Here is a 20,376-nt window from a genome sequence, read left to right on the forward strand (position 1 = left end):
CAGGTTTGTCCTAGAAAAGGAATAAAAAACAACCATCAGACCTGTTGAACTGCTTGTTACCAGCTGTAAAGACTGAAAATAAGGAGGTGAATGTAAACATCATGGAAGCAGTTCTGCAGTTTGAACAAAAGGGCTTTCCATCTACACCATACCTTAAGACAGGCTGAGTATCTAGATTCTTAACCCGCCAGGTGAACATGACATTTTCTGATCCAACAGTGTGCTGGGGATCTGCAGGTAGCTGCCACACAGCCACAGAGTTGCTCCCAGGGAGCACTGTTAGGCTCGTAGTATGTGCAGTAATTGGCTTTTGTTTGAGCTACTTGGACCAGAAAAAAACCTTCTCCTGCGCTGACCCTGGGCGCCAGCCATATTGAAGAATGAAGGGTTGTTGGCCTGCGGTGCCAACATACTCCACCTTCACGGGGAGGCCGTGCCCCTCACGCTCCAGCAATGCCAGACGGCGTTCGGATGAGGCGGGCTGGGTCTGGCAGGTGGCGGCACAGGAGGTAGTAAGTGAGAGCAGCACAGCATAACTAGCTGTAGCGTAGCAGTAGAATAATATCCTCGCGTCCTCAAAACCATAGGAGTGTTTTTGACTTTGACTGCTTCCAATACCTAACAAATATGAGATCATGGCTTCTGGCATAAAATGGGCAAATTCGTAGCCGTGCCGGCAAGACTGCCAGTGGAGAGAGGAGGTGTCACCCATCCCGTCCCAACAGGTAGTCCATTGACTTCAAACCAGCATCAACTCCTCCTCTGAATGCTGCCCCAAACCACCTTATATTCACCCAGTCTATACCCATGCAAGCCAGCAGACTCCCACAAAAGGATCCTTTATGTAACAAATCCCCCTTTCTTTTGAACTGAAAAGAGCAGCATGGTATGCTACTTCCTAAGCTGTTATGCTACGTCCTAGGTTGGCTTTGTTTGCTGTTTTAACTCTTTGTAGTAAATAACAGTTTGGTCTCAAAATGTGCTTCTTCTAAGGAACGCAGATCTGCAGAAGCAAATAAACAAAAACTGAGATGTGAGAGCAGAGGCACTGGGCCCAAACACAGCTAGGCAACTTTGTTATGCAATAAAAGTCTATGAATAATTGATTTCACTAGCTGAAATGAAGACTGGTTTTTGAAAAGCTGGTTTTGGTACCAAAAATAGAAATACTGTGGACTGGAAAAGGTCACAGTGCAACATTTTACCAAAATCATCCTCCAAAATGTGTACAACCCCCCTATTTTCTAATTATGAGTATTTTAACACCTAACTTTCTTTTGCTAGAAAATCCTTGTCTCTGTTAGCTATCTTAAGGAAGAGCAAGTTTGAAACAGTGGTTTGCACTCTGGAGGATCTGTCTATCCCATCTGTAACGGTGTCTGTGACTCACAGGTGAGAGTGCCAGAAGGTAGGATTAAGCAAATGGCTCTAGATTTCAGTGACACATATTGTTCTGTTGGAAGCATGCCCAAAAACAAAGGAAAGAGAAATTGTGCATGTGTGTATGTGTGAGTGCGAGTGTAAAAAAATGTTACAAATCCATATCATGATGCTGATATTTACATTTCTTCTGGGAGACTAACAGAAAACAGGGATTATTTGAATTCACTGCAGGTAGAAGGAAAACATAGTCATGAACTGTGTTTTATGAATCCTCCAGGCCAAAATTTGGCCTTTCACTTGGCTAAGCATTTAGCCAAGGCAGTTGTGAGATGCTGAGGTACAAGCAACATGGTCAAAAATGTACAGGTGCAGTGGTAGCATGATGAATGAGATACCATGTTTGCATCAGGTAGCAGGGAAAGGCATCAGCTGATGAGGATTTGGGGGCACTTCTATGTACACTAGCTGAAAAAAATGAGAGATCTGAAAGGTCTTTCATTCTGTAATTTGACCTTTAGAGCAAAAAGGCAAAATGACATTGACTGAAAAAGCTATTTTCTGGTTGGTTTTGGTGCAGAGAATTCTCCCAGCAGCAGAGTCTGGTCCAGGCACAAGAGCCGTAAGTGTGCCAATGGATGGTCAGCTGGGAGTTTGCCAAAAAAGCAGTATTTGGCCCAGAGTAACCTGATCCATAAAAAATTTGGTTTATCCTAATAAAATGTTTGTGAAACAGAGACTGGCTGCTGTTTTCATGGTTATGTTGTCTATTAGTCTTGTTTCCACTTGCAGGCTTCAATCACTATTAGCTGTATTGGTAATTGCCTCTAAGTTCAGGTTAGCAGCTGCATGATTCTCTCCACTTGCAGTCAGTGCTGAAACATTCAAGAGGAAACCTTGAGGAACAGTTTCGCACTTTGAGGAAGCAATAAAGGGAAGAGAAGGGTAAAGTAAACAACAGATAAAACCAATGAACCTGTCCATTTTGGAGAATGTGAAAAGAGCAGAACAAAGTTAAAGCCTGCAGAATTTAGAAAACCAGTGTGCAGTTCTAGACACAGGGCTCTGCATTTCTTGTATTTACACTTTTCCCTTCCGAAACCTTCTGCTCATAAGTGTCATACATTATTATCAGCTTCTGTGTTAACATGGAGAAATAGAGAAACAGGGAGAGAATGAATGCAAAAAGACAATGGTAGAGAACAATTTATTTCAGAAACAAAAATCAGTGCTTTTAGAGACATCTACCTTTGAAGGAACAATGGTTAGCACTAAAAAAAAAGGCTTTTAACAGCAAGTTGGCACTGAAGAATATTTTTAAAGTAATACCTTAGCAGAAAGGGACTTCCGGAGCAATTACTTGCAGCTATGGAATTATGTAGTTGTGGTTTGGATCAAACCAAACTCCTAGAGAAAGACATACAATAGTTTTCTGGGGGTTTTGTCTTTCAGAATTCTCAACTGAATTTCTTCAGTTCCTAAGTAAGAAGACACTGATCTTTTGTTGTTATTTTCAAATGTAATTTTTGCAAAAACGAATTCAGATCTGAAAAAAAAAGATTTTATCCTTTCTGACTTGAGTATCAACACACACACAAAAAGGCCTGAAAGAGTATTCTGTTCTTCGTTTATCTCTGTGCAGTGCCACAAAAATAAAATAAAATAAAATAAAATAAAATAAAAAGATAAAATAAAAAATAAAATGCTCAAGCAAAACCACAAACAAAAAAAAAGCAAAAAAAGTTCACAATGAATGATGCAAGCAAAAATCCAGTTTGCATGATACGTCTGCTAATACTTCAGTAAGCATGAAAAGGAAGAGGAATCAAAATGCACTCTTTGGTAAAATTACTATGATTCTGATTCAAAGCAGGCAAAGATTTGATGAACAAGAAGGTTCCTGATGTAGAATAAATCAACCTTTATGGTGCAGTGAGATTACAAAGGTCAGAAGTTTCTCTCCTTCCAGTGGGAATCAGGTCTTCTCTTATCATTATATTTACAAATCACAGAATCATAGAATCTATGGTGAGAGAATTTTTAGGTGAGAAAAGACCCTTAAGATCATTGAGCTCTACCATACACCTAACACTGACAAGGCTATAATCACCATATTTACACATCATTCAAATACTACCAGGAGTGCTGTCTCAGTGATTGACAACCATTTCAGTGAAGAAATTTTTCCTATCTAAAACTCCCTTGGCACATCTTGAGACCATTTCCCCTTGTCCTATCACTGTTACTTGGGAGAAGAGACCAACACCCACCTCGCTACACCCTCCTTTCAGGTAGTTGCAAAGAGCAATAAGGTCTTCCCATGTCTCCTTTTCTGGAGACTGAACAACATCAATTCCCTCAGCCTCTCCTCGTGACCCTTCTCCAGCTTTGTTGCCCCTCTTTGGACTCACTCCAGGAACTCAATATCTTTCTTGTAGTGAGGGGTCCAAAACTGAACACAGTATTTGAGGTGAGGTCTCATCAGTGCTGAGTGCTGGGGCACAATCACTTCCCTAGTTCTACTGGCTGCACCATTTCTGATACAGATGTTGGCAAGTATTTGTATTTGCCACAAATTCGGCACCAATAGTGTTTTATTTAAAATATTGCATTTATTATAACAATTACTGTATTGGGAAATAAAAGTACATTTGACTAAAGTAGGTCACTAAGTTTGAACTCTGTGAGTGCACATTGATTAGCATGTCACACTGGAGCTGATAGATCTGATCTGGTATCTGCTGAAGCACTATATTCACTGGGCGATGAAGCCTGCAATAAAGAGAAACTAATGGAAGCAATTAGGAAAGAACACCTGTTGGTGGAAGACTGCAACCTCTACATTGACCATAGCCAGAAATTTCTCCCAGTTGTTATGCACAACAATGGAAGATCTCTGGACTGTGAATGCAGGTAATGGTGAACTGCAGTAACATTTGTAAATGGGTTTTCACATTGTCCAGTAAAATTATATGACTTTGTCTATCTGTGTTCACACGTACCAACACATGGCTAAGCAATAAAATGGTGTCACGAAGGTGCTAATCACTATTGTTAGTGAAAAGTATCCTTGCACTTCTGAAGGACCTGGGTCTAAATTTCCCTTTGGCCACAAATGGGCATGAGTCTTTTGATTTTGCCATAACCTTTGGTGGAAGATTACTTTTATTGGGCAGGTTAGGTCAGCTATTGTTCTCTGTTCCACTTCCAGGATCATAATAACAAAGTTATCTGTAAATTAGCCATGACAGCAAAGTTGCACTGTGTGACTTAACCAGCAGATGACACAGCACTGTGCATTTTACTAGCAATGTATCTTACTTGCTACTTGAATTGTAGACATAAACTGTTCACAAAAGAAGCAACTTTTGACTTTAAGAATTATAGAGACACTTACAGAGTGTTATTCAGGTAGAATCACATGTTTCTCTTCCAGTTCTCAGCTGGGCAATAAATATTTGACACACAGTTTAATTCCTCAGCATGATTCTATGATTCTATGATTTCCTGTGAAAATAGGGAAGTGAAGGGGAGGAGGTCCAGGAACAGTATTAGAGAGCGAGGAAGGGGTGTGGGGCACAGGATCTCCGGTAGAAACATGAAAAGCCAATCAAACGTTGCTTTTGAAATTTTTATCACCAAAATATCAAAAAAATATTCTTTTTAGTTCATAATTACATGACTTTTTTATTATATTAATCAGTAAAATGTGTGTATTGCGACTGTTTGGAGAGAACAGGCAATTCCCTTAAATATACTTTCCCTCACTGCTGTAATGTAACTAAATGAAACTACTTCATGCCTCCAAAAAACCCCAATCTCAATAGGAAGGTTTAATCAATAGACTTAATTTAATTCCATAATGATGAGCTGACTCTCTTTAGGGCCTAATTTTCTGTTCTATACAGATGTAGTGGAATCTGACTTTCTTTTGGCAGAACTGTTTACTTACAATGAGACACAAATCTCTATATACAAATTGATTAATTAGAAATTCATTAAAGGAATATAAATTTTAAAAGTAATTAAAATTAGAGCAACACTATTTTTGGTAGAGTTGGATCTTGCACCTGTAATTTCAATGTGCTTTTTACAAGGCAGATAATTACTGCTACATTTCATTCTTTTTTCTTTTCTCTATCTTTTCTTTTTTAATTACTTTTCAGGAATCACGTACAGAAGAGATTTCTGCAGACATGTTCACAATCTGAGATATTCCAGAGGACCTTCCAATTAAGTAGACTACTACTGAGAACAGCTTTTACCCATGATGTAAGAAGCATCAGAAAAAGTTATCAGGACAGTTCTCTTAATCATTTATGCAAAGCCTACAAGTGATTTGTATCAACAATATGCTTCTTACTCTCAGTTCTAACCTGTCCTAACTGTGCATGACATCTTATACCTATCTGATATTTGGACAGTTTTCACACATAGAAATGCAGCATTTTATTGGATCCACCTGAAGTTTTGTCTTAAATTGTGTCTTAAATTCCTATTTTCATTGAACATGAAAATAAATGGTTCCTTGAAATAGAAGTTTTCAGCAATGAAGAATTCCAACAGATTTACTGTAGGGTTTGTGGCATGAATAAAGAAATATATAAGGATTTTGGTAACTGTGTTTTCTCTGGATTAGACTTTTCTTGCAGTGAACCATGAAAGTGAGAAATAGTAGAAGGGAACTGAACATGTTTGCCTTCTTCTCCAAATGTGGAAATTCATCATATACTTTGCGAGATGAAACAAGTGCACAAACAGTTGAGGATGAGTTAGCACTGCATCCATCCAGCCAAGTACAGCCTGGAGAACAGATCCTAGCAGCGCATAGAGACAGCACATAGGCAACAGATGCAAGTTGCAACAAGGGAAATTGCAATGAGATACCAGGAAACAAAATCCACTGTGCCGGAGATCAAACACTGGAACAAGTTACCCAGAGAAACTGTGGAACCTTGGTCATTTGAGGTCCTCAGACTTGTCCAGACAAGGTACCTGGTGCAAATAAATAACCAACCTTGTGTTTGAGTAGGCATTGGGACCACATAGATGGCCTTTTGAGTTAATTTCCTTCCTAGATTGCTCTGTGACTTTTTATAAGCCTTTGCAAATTCCTGGAAACAGGAAAAATTCCTGGAAACAGCTACTTTTCAAATTCCTGGAAACAGGGAAGCTCTATGTTCACACTTAAAATAAAGTTGCTTAAAAAAAATCATTAAAATCACCTCTTCCTTGAGTCATTGTGAAACAAATTAAAACGGTGTTAATAATGGAGCAATCTGCCTATGGCCAATAGTTATGTCCACAAAGTCTATCACAGTTAGGAGGAAGATGAAGCCAAATTGCTCACTGATAATGCTTGAAATAAAAAGGGGACTGAATATAAATTAAAAAAAAAAAAAGAAAAAGCAAACCCCACCTTTTCCACAGAGGGAGATCTATCACACTTTGGACACACAACCCTATATAGTGAGACCATGATGAGAACACAAGTCATGATGAACACCTATGGGATTCATTTTTTTATAAGAATGGCACCTGATCACAGATAACAGCATTCATATTTAATGATAATTTCATCTAATGGGCTGAATTTACTTGTTTTTGCTCTTTGGGATGTTTAGGGAAATTCTTATCATCAGCAAGCAAATGCACCAAATAAATGGGTTGATACAAGACTGCATGGGTGCCCTCTTTTTCTTTTGTCAATAAACATTTAACAAAATTTAACACCTTAATACGCCTTTAAAGTGCAAAATAGGTATTATGTTATAGGCAGCTCTTTTACCTAAGCCAGATGATATCATGTAAGAACTTTGGCCTTCTTTATCTGTTTTGGACCTTCCTTGACTTAAGCTATGGTACAGCAGAACAAGAATGAATATTTTTAGTATCACAGCCTGGCAGCCGTGTTCACGTTGAACTCTGCTCTCAGGGTAATGTCCTAAAATGTAGAAACCCTAAGTTTGCTCTGCAGAGGTTGATCTGCACAGGACAAGGTGTGAGGTTAGAGCTGGAGTTGGGACATCTGGCAAGCAAGTGACACAGTACAGCATGATAAGAAATCATTTGGAGTGAAATTATCTGAGATTTTCTACATGCACAGAGGTCTTCCTGCATAAAAATTTCCAGAATTGCCTCACCAAGTACTTGAGGAGATCACTTAAAGCACTGAAATTTGTTTCTCATCACGTTTGTTTTAGTATTTAGAATCATATGTATTTAGCATGCTAACTGGTACAGAAGTTATATTTAAACTCTTTAGTATTCAAGACAATAGTTATCAAGTTTTAATTTTCCACTAATGAAAGGGAGTGGATCACATACAATAAGAAACAGAATGATGGGAAGAGGGAATATGCAGAAAATCTTAAAAAAAAATGTTTTTAAAATTGTGAAAGCTTAATTAAGTTACTAGCTCAAAAGAATAACGAAATCTGGCAATGCCATAGCAAAGCAGCATCAAAGATGTATACTTGGAATCAAAACCAAAGACTGGACATTTAGTGTAAAATAAGATATTGTTATGAGTAACAAAATTACTGTATGTGCCTGTAAGTATGCTGTGTTCAATATACAAATTCATACTGCAATACCATTTTCCATTTAAATGTCATTAGTTCCCGCACTGCATTTCTAAATTTATCCTCTATGCATAATAATCAGGAATTATCTGAGAAGATCTCACAATGCTGATACATCACACTATGCTCCTGATCAGAAAGTATTTACCATTAGTTGGATTAATCTCATCTGAGCATTATCCTCATCTAAGCAGTCACTCTAGTAATTGGAGAGAATCCAGCTTTTCCAGGACATGTTTCAGCTGGTCTCTAGGGCAAGTACTTTACAATGAGATGAACCCCACTAAAGTATGACTTATCCAATCTGCTTACGTTAGGATAGGAGGATTCCCCTCCTGGAGTCATCTAGCTCTCTTCAATGACTTCAGGCAAAGTCTGATAAAATGCCTGACTTTCAGGTGACTGAAGTACATGCATCTGTTAGCAAATATTCACCAAATACTACTCCAAGAAAATTGTTACCCTAGTAGTTGTATCAAGTCTGAGTTCTGTTTCTGAAACAAAACTTAGTATATCCTTAATATGGGGTTATTAACATAATAAATCACAACAGAGCAAAGTAGCATAAAGGAAATAATTCCAGTTTTGCCAGGAATCATATCCAGATTTTGCATTACCCTCTCAGTCTCCTAATGCATGGACTCTCCGATACGTCTCCTGTCCCAGTTACCACCTACTGCAGTGACTGGCAGGCAGCAATGGCTCCATATGGCCTTTTCATTTCTTATTGTCATTTCTGGCATGTATCACACTAGTTTTTGGCCCACCAGAAAGGTGTGGTTGTGCTGGTTTATGGCAGCAGGGCAGGAAAAGCTCACTTCTGTGAATGTTGAAAAGGCCTCTCATTCTGGTCACAGTCACCCTGGGCATCTGTGACTGAGCAGGCTTTGTTAAAAGCCTTGGATCCACTTGCTCCAGTGTACTATTCACTGCCTTAAAAAGATAAAAGTGAATTACTAGCAGTAGCAGTTATACTATATTCTATACTCATCCCCATAATAGCCATGAATTAAATTATCAATCAGGTTTTGAAAATTGCTGAAAAGACTTAGCTTCCTTTTATTGAATTTAGTTGACATATTTAGGTTGACTAAGAGTAACTTTTAGCATTTAGTAGAATAAAGCTTCCTTTTGTGGGGCATGGGAAAAATTAATCCCAGGCACTGACAAACAAAGGAATGTATAGAGAACAATCACACAGAGAAAATTCTCAGTCTGCAGTTGGCCTAGGATTAGTGAACTACTGCTGAGAAGTCAAGGTCATTTCCAGTGTGTTAATCTCAAAGCATTAGGACAGGATCATACATTTAGTCTGATAAATATGGAAAATTTACATAGTTGTGTGGGTAATTAAAACATCAGGTTCCCCACTGGTCATTTCTAACTCAGTTATCAGGAAGGATCTCACTAACTGTAAGTCAGGGATGAGTCTGTGCACGTGCTGTACATGTGGCTTTCTGCATATGTCTGCACATCATTTCACAGGAAACTATTTCACACTACACCAGCTTGGTGAGTAGCTGTTGTTCACACCCACCAAGAAATAAGTACATGTGAGAATAATACCTTTACAACTTTGAAATGTCCTTAGACAGACTTTTAATCTCCAGGCCATCAACCTGCTGTGAACTCTCCTCCTGACTTTTCACACTTACAGAGAGTGGGAGTCAAGCAACACACCATAAGGCAATATGAAAAGACAGAAAAATTCTGATAAGTGCAAAATTAAGTGTAAATAAAAATATGTCATCCTTTAAAAATACGTGGCTGTTTCATCATATATTTAAGCATAAGCACACATACACTGATATAAATTGGATTAGTAAATCAGATTGCAATGCTCAAAATGCAAGATGATGTCAATGCATTATAACGATAGTCTTCCATTCCACCTCCTTACTGTCTGCTCCATATGTCATGACTGGCACAAAACCGCCAGCAGTTAAAACACCTGTGTTTTCACAGATTTCTTACTAATGTTAAGTTTAAGCTCTGAAGGTCTTTTCATTCAGATTTCTACTATTATTTGTATTTGAATGAGATATATATCTCACTTAACAAAGAAATAGGACTGCAAAGACCTTGACATCAGGATCTTTCAGCTGAAGGCCTGGATATGGTTCTAGTATAAACCTTAATATCAACACCAATTGATTGTTTTTAGACAAAAAGAGAAAAACAAAAGTGCCTATTTACCTGCATCCTTTTAAAGAGGGAAGATACAAAAATGATGGGCAGATCATGCTGAGCACCAGAGTTAGTATCTAATGAAAACAGACTGTAACTTTTGAGTCTTGTGTCTTGATTTATCTTTTCCTGGTTTTATTATTTGCTTAGTGAGGAAATAGTCTACTGGTCATGGAAAGATGGTCACCAGCAGATAAAAAGGAACGATATGAGTTAACAGTGGATTTGAAAGAAGGGGGCTTGATGGCTGGCACAGAAGAGGCAGAAGGTTGTTTCAAGGAGATGGAAAAACTGACATGAAGGATGATGGGAGAAGTGCATGGATGGAGAAATTAAGTAGAAAGCACATTAGTAACAGTAAAACAAGAATAGGAAGAGAGAGCAGAATCCAACAATTTCAACCTGAAGAATCCTAGTCTTGTAAAATACAAGAATTTTAAATAAAATGGAAGAAACTTGAAATCACCATCAGTAGTTTATGGCCTTCAGGAAATTGGAAAAACCAGAAAAGGAGATGGGGAGCAAAATATTGTGTACATTAAACAAACATGACCACAACATCAAGAGAAGAAAAAATTGGAGCCAACGGAAGTGTTTCAGTGAGAGTATTACTGAAAAACTGAAGAATTAGGTAGCTAAGAAAAGCAAATTTAACATCAATAAAATAATATTTGAGGTGGGTGGGCATACACGACCATGTCAGATTAGCTTAAAACCTACATTTCTGTCTGTGAAGACAGGGGTTTATGACCTTTCCTTTCTTATTCTTCTTGGAGGGTGTGTTCTCTGTTCCTCAGTTTGCTAAAAGGAGCTAAGCCTCCATCCTAAACCCCTCAATCCTTAATATCATTGGGATTCACAAAACCTGAGGGGTACATTCATTCCCTTTAAGATGTTAACATCAGTTTTTGAGCTGAATGTTTATTTTTGTGTTGACTTTCACAGAAAGCAGACAGTTGAAAATCTGATCACCCACCATGGTCAGCCAGGTAGAATTTCGTTTTTCTGATCAGTACTAAATACCACAAATTCTTCAGATTCCTCATTGCCTTTTCTTTAACACTGCATCATAACACAAGCTGTACCCTAAGGAAGCACGTTTCCCTGGATGTAGCAGATGCATATTACTTTCTAAATGACTCGGTTTACCCAAACTTCCGTCTATAACCAATTTCTCCTTCCTTGTCACTGTTGTCAGTTGAATCCTTCTCATCTGGACACCAGAGGAAGTGCACAGAACTCTGCACATGGTGCACAGACGAGGCAGCCCATCCAATTTCATTTTAAGAAGTCAAAATGACAGTTGTTCTCACTGGACTTTGGATATTTGCAAAGGATTCTGCTCAGTAGGACAGCACTGGTTTATTTTAAACAATGCACAAAAATTTCACTCTACAATTGCCTGCAACAAAATATCACCTCCTCATAAAGAACGATTAAGACAGGCAATACTGAACTTCACAAACAGGCTGTCTGACAATCTTGCTCCGTCAATACATGCTAGAGAATCGTCATCCAAACAAACCAGACAAGCTGTCTCTTTTGACATCTGCTCCTGTTTCAGTACATGAATTATCCTCTTGGGTTATCCCATTTTCAGCTTCTTCAGCATGGATGCCATCTCATAATCTTTTCAATGGTACACGTAAGTAAAGAATAAATAGTACAGAATGAATAGCCAGAGAAATATCACAGATATTTTCTGGGATGACAAATATGTAAAATGGGAGCAGAGAGAGCTGTGGATTGCATTGGAATTCTAAAAAATTCCATAAATGCCCTTAGCCATAGATTTAAGCAACCAGCATGAATAATTTGTGAATATGTGAAACTGTAAGATTATTCTCTTTATTGTCTTTGCAGTAGTAATTAAAAGCCTCCCCCCATCCTTTTGGTATCTTTCTTTAAATTAAATAGTCAGAATTCAGAGCAAGGAGTCCAACTCTCTATCCCTTTCCAGTGAATTGAATTTCAGTCTTGTGGTGGCTTTTAGATTCTACCCTGTTATGGATAATAATTGGATATGGATAATAACTACTTTCTGTCACATCCTTCCCCAATGCTAGTATTTCTGTCTGCTTGCTGAGCATTTTAAAGGGTCATTCAGATATTTTGTGTATCTGTGTACCATGTGTATCTGAGTACCATGATACGCTTATTTTGACTCTTAAGGAAAGTAAAGCATTTCTTCATGACCATCATCATGTAACAACTGGAGAAGCACTGTGATTCACACAAGCTGAGCTATGAGATGAAGGGAAAGTCTTAAATGTCTTTAATAAAGTGATTGATAGACTTTCACAATGAAACCAAAACACAGAACTGGATAAGCAGAGAATCTGATATTTGCTGACAGCTTAGCCAAATCAATCATAATAAGATTGAAAGGAACAGAAAGATTCCACATAAAATTACACAGGCAACACTTTTGCATAATAAGAAGTAACATTTCATGGAAGTAAAGTGATAGTTTTTCTTAGGGCGTGATTTGGCTCAGAAGGATAGAGAATCTGTGCATGATACAGATGAAAAAAGTTTAGACATTCCTTTAAATTATCATCCCCCAAAAACACACGACAAACAAAGCAATGGCAGTTTCTCCCTTATCTCAAAAATGAACCAAGATCCAGAGATGGGTGGGTACTGCAGGGGTAATTAGCTCAATGGGCACTAGCTGTTCTCTACATTTACAAAGTACTAAACCTAAACTCATTGAAAAGCCAGATCAGGTCTGGAGGCTAAAGTGTATTTGTTAATGATATGGCCCAAAATTAAAAGCTTTAACACAACACAACATGCCTCACAAAAGGCACTGACATGTCAAGTTACCTCTAGTAACTGGATGACACAGCAAGTATGGCCATAAATAAAATGGTACATTTTGACCAGTATCTAAAAGGTCCTTGACCATTTTGCAAATATTTCTGAATATTAAACTAATAGATAAGCAAATGTAGTGGATTTGTGAGCTTCCATTTCAGCATACATTAACATTTTGCAGGAGAAAAATGTTACATATGTACAATTGCAAGCAGCAGTCCTCATCAGTAGCCTTGCCAGAAGAGTGACCCAGATGGAATGTCTCATCAAGAATGCTTCCCAATATGCAGCAAAAATATTTCTCTTCACATTTAATGACACTCAGGATAGGGGCAAAGCAGCTGATGTCATCTACCTGGACAAAGCATTGGTGACCTTATTAGTGTATATAAATATATAAAGGGGGAGTGTCACGAGGATGGAGCCAGGCTCTTCTCAGTGGCAAACAATGACAGGACAAGGGGCAATGGGTACAAACTGGAACACAAGAGGTTCCACTTAAACCTGAGAAGAAACTTCTTCTCAGTGAGGGTGACGGAACACTGGAACAGGCTCCCCAGGGAGGTTGTGGAGTCTCCTTCTCTGGAGACATTCAAACTCGCCTGGGTACATTCCTGTGTAAACTTATCTAGGTGTTCCTGCTCCGGCAGGGGGATTGGACTAGATGATCTTTTGAGGTCCCTTCCAATCTCTAGCATGCTGTGATACTGTGAAAGCATTCAACACTGTCCCACATGACGTCCTTGTCTCTAAATTGGAGAGACATCAATTTGATAGGTGGACCACTCGGTGGATAAAGAACTGGCTGGATGGCCACATGCAAAGAGTTGTGGTCGATGGCTCAGTGTCCAGCTGAAGACGAGCAACAAGTGGTGTCCCTTAGGAGTCGTTGTTAGCCAGGTTGGACAGAGCCTTGGGTAACATGGTCTAGTGCGAGGTGTCCCTGCCCATCATAGGGGGTTGGAACTAAATGATTTCAAGGTCATTTTCAAGCCTAACTACTCTACAATTCTGTGATTCTATGTGGCACTTTCATTTATGTGCACTTTATACCTCATAGTCATCAAAGACTTAGAGACAAAAATGAAGTGGCCACAAATGTTTCTGCTTTAGTAGCTGTAAATTCCAGCAAATGTAATTAATTTGGCAGCAAAAATATGTGTACTACAAGGCACTATGGAGAAGTAAAACCAGAAAACATATCTGATGAAGTCACTGAAACACTAAGTCTTCTTAATTTATAGCAACCTATTCTTTAGGATATTTTTCCTCTGATTGGAACAATCAAATAATTTCTATAATAAAAATTTCAAATAATTTCAATACTAAAAATCTAGTAATACTGTCTGATTCTAAATGTAGCCAACGACCATGGGGATGATAGTCTTTGTTACCTGAGAACTGATACAAATTATGTAAGAGAAGATATGATTAGTTTGGTGACCGAAGTCAAATACTAAAGTTAAATAAATAACTATGTAAAATACTATTTCCCAGAAAACAAATTAATGTTTATAACCCTTATTTTTCTATTTCTAACCTTTTCCTCCATAACAACAGAAGTTACTGTGTCTAATTTTTTAATCAGATTTTTCCCCCTTTGTAGATGGGGAGATTTAGTCAAGCAAATAAATACAGCACAGATATCATCAGTATAGTATCAAATTTCCAAAGCAAGTCACCATAGGCAGCAGAATACAAGTACCTTAGGAACGAGGACTGATACATCTGGTATACAGGACTTCCGCTTTGTTGACAAGCATTTCCTACCCAAACACACAGGTATGAGCCATTATGTTCCTGACAACTTGTCTTACCATTCTTTAACTTTCAGTATTTATATAGATATCCCTTTCATTATTTTCTTGCTACTAAGAAATTTGTATTTCTGTAGTCGCAGAGCAAGAGCAATTCATGGAATTAGCCTGAAACAAACCCCACAGATAAAACACTCTATTTTTTTCCTTCTCTACACGACTCCTGTCAGTTAATCAGCTGAGTATTCTTCACACTCCTTTATTATTATTTTTCCCCTGCAAGGACATAATTCCATCCAACACTAAGCAGGCTTTACAGCATGAAATAGGATCACAACCAGAGCTACATGGGATTCAGAGTTACAATGGAAGTACTGAAGCCAAGCATCTGATTTTAGCTGCCTGTCTTTTAGGAGGAGGGTGACTATGTCAGACGAGGATTTCACATTAGTGAGAGACAATTTCATACATACAGACAATGAATTATTACAGCACTGAGCTAAGGTGCAATAAGGACTCCATTCTGTCATTACAGGGAGGAGTACAAATAATATGTGGGCCAATGGAGTTGTAAAAGTGCTCAAAATGGTCTAAGATCAGAATGAAGCCAGACCAATATCTATGTTTTTAGCCTACTGGGTACGAATGTTTTTACTGGTTCTCATTAGCACATAACCTGCAAATGTTCTAATACAGAGGAGTCCATTATTTCCTGGTGTTGCCTGCCTGGTGCCATTGCCAAAACTTCTGGACTGTTTTCCTGGCACTCAGTATATCTTGAGGTCTTTATTTAGCTTTATTCAATCACATTCTTGAAAAAGTTATGAAAGTCAACAAGAGTTTTCTTTTTTTTTCTTGTGAACCAGGGCATAGGCTTTTGGACTGCTATGTGGGTTGAGAGCTTTTACCATGCAGCTATAAATGATGCAGAGCAGTCAGTCTGCATCAAAACTAGTAAAGTAATTCTCTTCCACTGACCATTTTACAAATTACAACAGTCTCATTCCAGGAAGCACTATATATTTGCTTACTTCCAGTTGATGGTCTCTTGAAGCCAGTGTATGTGCAGTAGCTCTGGAGCATGCTCTTAACTGAGGGTTAGCCCATGAGCCCAATGGCAATCTCTCATAAAACGGACGTTCCTTTAGACATTGCAATGTGTTGTTGGTTTTCTATTCTATTTGGTGACAATATTTAAAATTGAAAAACCACAAGGTCAGGTTTGGTTTAAGTTTTCATGTAACTCCAGAAAGGAAACAGGGAGTATGAACAGATAAATGCACAGAGATTTACACAGGCACATGCATTCTGCCTTTAATCTTGTTTGAACAATATATCCAAATACAATGCTGCTGTCCTTAGTATAACTCAAAATCCAGCCCACAACATATGATCAATTGCTACTTCCCTTTTATATCGCTGAATACCTCTTTAATTTGTTCACCCTTCCCAAGAGAAATCTCTGTGTAGAGAACTTTATAGTCAGTCTTTACATGAAATGAAAGTTTACTTATCTAAATCCAAAATTACCATTTTTAACACCTTTTAATATCATAGTCATTTTTTGCTTATTAAATTACAAATTTGATATATTTATGATTTTCATTTTGATACTAAAAAAAAGAACATTATTAATATGAACTTAAGAATATGTTATTACAAGGGAAAAGGGCAAAGACCAATAAAACTTGTCATTCCTCACAACAAAACTCTGCCTTAGGAAGGTTAATTATATTCTACTGCATGTGACATGTAGTTTTATAATGAAAGTGCCTTGGTACTAGAGGATTAGAGTACTGTACACAGCTCTAGCAAACAGAATGAATAATTGAAATCCAGTGTTTTTATGCTTCACTGATAAAAAACAATATTTCATGGCACATAAAGTTATTCAGCTTATTTGCATTAAGGTTGAATGATCACCACTGACCAAAACAGAAGCAGTGATGGTACCTTGATGTGACGAAGAACATTCATAAATAGTCTTAGGAAGCAAGATGTACCTGCATTTAATAAGTTCTTATTAAAATTTTATTCCCTATAGTTATTTAACAGGATCTGTGGTATAAAAACATAATTACAAAAATCAGATTTGAGCTCATTTGACAACAGAAGGGTTTTATGGTGACCTATCTCCAAATGTTCCTATTTGTAATTAAATGCAGCGATCAGCAGTAAGGATTTTGAAGCTGTTTTAGTAGTTCCGCTATTCTGCTTAACATGTGGCACCCGTAATAATTAAAATGATACTAACACATGCACAATTTTATGGCCCTTATGGTGCAACCCATTATGCCAAATAAGGGCCTCTGTTTTCACAGCATACTGCACATGGTCTCATTACACCCACTTTTCTTTTCCTGTCTTCACACTAACAACTGTTAAAGTGAATCAACACACGAAACGTACTATAACAGCTTAGTGTTTATGATATGTGTGCTGTTAGTCAGTGAACAGGAAAATCTAAACATTTACTGTTTATGTAAAGAATAGCGTTAGTGTTAGCGAATTGCTTGGGTCTGCTTACTTTATTATCTAGATCACAAATGTAATGACAGGTGTCAATGGTACCTCTATTTTCCGTTTGCTTTCCTCTCCTATGTAGATGTCTATAAGAATTAGAGGAACTTCATATTTGCAGTTCTTGAAATGGTTTCTGTGAAGGAGTTTTCCTTTCCTGCATTAAAGTGGGAGAAAAATATTTCAATCATAAACTCCCACTATAAAAAAATATTTCCATAAATTTTCTCTGCCTCTTCAACATATTGTGCTTGGACCAGTTTGGTTTATCCAAGGTGTTAGAAAGTGACACAGTTTTCCTGCTGCACCCCAGGAAATTCTAAAAAACCTGGGAATTCTAGATTAGTGCTTTTTATCATGAATAATTTTGCAATTACACAGCTACTCAAAGACCTCCTACACTCATTTTACAGTCATCAGTTCAGAATGACTTTCACTCTCTTGGTCTGGGATCCATTCCAAGGGAAGTCCCATAGGTAGGACACCAATAGATTGGACTAAATCTATCCTCTGCATTTCATATTATAGCTTTGTGTGAACATTAGTTGAAAGTTCATATAAAGAGTAACAACCTGTCCTTTCATTTTCCCCCTTGTTTCCTTGTGGGCTTCCACTTAATCCTACAGTTTCAGGAAAATGCTGTGTTATCAGTGGTAAGGGAAAATGAAAGCCCCTGAATGTGAATATCAGAACAATTCAATTGATTTCAAAGACATAAAGTGAAAATCATCACAAAATTACAGTGGTTGGTCTTCAGATATGATGAAAATAGAGAAATCAACCGGAAAACACTGAAGCGGGTAATACATAGAGGCCACATACACATTAAAATGTAGCTTTTAAAAAAGTACATCTGGAACCATGAGAATGTGAACGACAGCAGCAGTGCCATAATGCAGGAAAATGGAGTAAAAGTCAGCAATGGACTACTTTCCCCATTGTCTTCATGCCCACTGGGGAGTGATAATATGCAGAAAAAGTGCAGGTTTGCTCTCAAGGTTCAGGAGGAGGGCAGACGATATGTAAGTGACAGGACCAAGGCAAAGGGACAATATCTGTAATACAGTAACATAACAACTTCTCATTGGCTTAAAAAAAAATAAAATAAAAGGCGCCCAGACCACTGGTATTAGACAAGAATAAGAAAAAAGAAGCACCTGATAATCACCTTCTGTCTGAACTTCAGGAAAGTTGAGTTCCACAATCTCTTTTTCTTTGATTAAAATGAATGTTTGTGATCAGCATTACTATTTACTACCCCATGATCAAAAACAAATAACCCACTTTGTTTGTTTCTTACTGCAAATGAATTAAATTAGACGTCATTAGGAGCACTAGCTGTTTATATCCTTGTTTCAGCAGTGGTAGTATTTGAAGTTTCCTGCGGTAAGTTCATTACTCGTATTTTGTCCAGAATTAGTGAAGCGTGCTGAAAATTGCTAATGACAGATGTTTCTCCACTCTGTCACACTTCTTGTATCATTTGATTTGGAAAGCAACATACGGTGTTCTGCTCTATCAGTATGTCACAGACTGTCTGTAAACAGCTGGTCATAACTCAGTTCAGTGAAAACCATTACTTTCCAATGAAGTGCTGGACACCCTCCAAATTGCATTTTGGCATGGCCTGAGCTGCATAATGCACAAAGTTCTTCTGTTCTGAGGTTACCTAAGGAAGGATTTTTCTCCCCCTTCCACTTGTTTATTGTGTTTCAGGAAACAAAATATCTTTCTACGTGGCTAGATAAGGGATAAACAGCACAGGAAATAAAAGAAGTTGTGGGGTTTTTTTTCTCAGGAATGCATGAAAGCCGTGACTGGTGCTGTGCTAAAAACAAAAAAAAAAAAATGCAACCCTACCTCACCATTTCTGTTTGTGCCTCAGGTTGAATTGGTGTATTATCGGGGTCAGGGCACACAAGATGATGACAGATTGAAACGTCTCCTATCAAATAGTTGTGGCATTCTAACATTGCTATGACTATGGGGCTATTCCACAGCTCCTAATCACAATGAATACTATTAAAAATATATCCCTGCGGTTTCTGCATTGGTCAGATGCAAAGAAATCCGTTTCAGTTATGCATGCGAGAAGCAAAAAATACAAAGGGTAGATTTAATGCCACACATATGAGGATATAAGGTACAATTTAGAGTTTCTAACAAAACCACTGCCTTGCTTGTTTTAAGATATGATATGTTATTAGCATATATTTAACTGAATATGTTCATACATTTCAAGAATACCAGTATCCATTTCTGTGACAGAGTCTGGAATAGAAATGTTATTTATAATGTAAGTATAAAGCATTGAGACTGCATGTTTTAAATAACTGTTTAATTGACAATGATTACCACTTTTATTATATTTAAATGAAACCTTCACATAACTGTTCTTGATTTAAGGCATAGAGGTAGGAAAAGGCATCAAAGCCACCTATAATGCCTGGATACTTCTGTAATGCCTGCATATTACCAAGTGAAAAGCATCTTTCCAGTTACTATGAAAGTATGATTTTGACATTTAAATTTAAGACAACAAAACAAACACTTGCAATCAAGAATCATGAAACTCAAAGATCCCAGTGGAAAGAGGTAGAAATAGATGTCAATGTATCTAACTATTCCAGCAGCCTATACTGAGTTTGGCATCAAAAAAGATTGGGAAAAACCCAGCATTACCAGATAAAGTTGGTCTAATATTTGATAACATTCTGACCTATCATCAGATGCTATCAAAAATTGTCCTTAAAAAAGGTACCTACTGATAAAAAAAGAGCTTTCATACAAAGAAAGAAATTTTCCAGAGTACTAAGCCACTGAGAAAAGAAAAATTACACCTCAGAGTCTTTTTTATTTCTTTGAAATGCATCTATAGGAATAAAAAGCCCACTACAACAGGTAAATTTTGATCGTTTTTTTATTTTTTCTGTTAAACACTGATGGTCAGATGGGCTTTAGTGACTTATAGTCTTGCAGAAATTGTTCAGCTGAGTTTTGCTGAAGAGAATTCAGCTTCTCGTTTGGTGTAGGACTTCTACTGAGCTTCAAGTATAAGACCACTTAGAGAATCTGAAGGAATCTGCAAAGATAAAAGAGAGAGTCACAAAAGTCTTTAGCCCATTTTT

The sequence above is a fragment of the Neopsephotus bourkii genome, unplaced genomic scaffold (genome assembly GCF_033783945.1).
Source record: "Neopsephotus bourkii isolate Nb327-2 ecotype Australia unplaced genomic scaffold, CSIRO-AGI_Nbou_v1 NB_1820, whole genome shotgun sequence".
NCBI classification, from domain to species: domain Eukaryota; kingdom Metazoa; phylum Chordata; class Aves; order Psittaciformes; family Psittacidae; genus Neopsephotus; species Neopsephotus bourkii.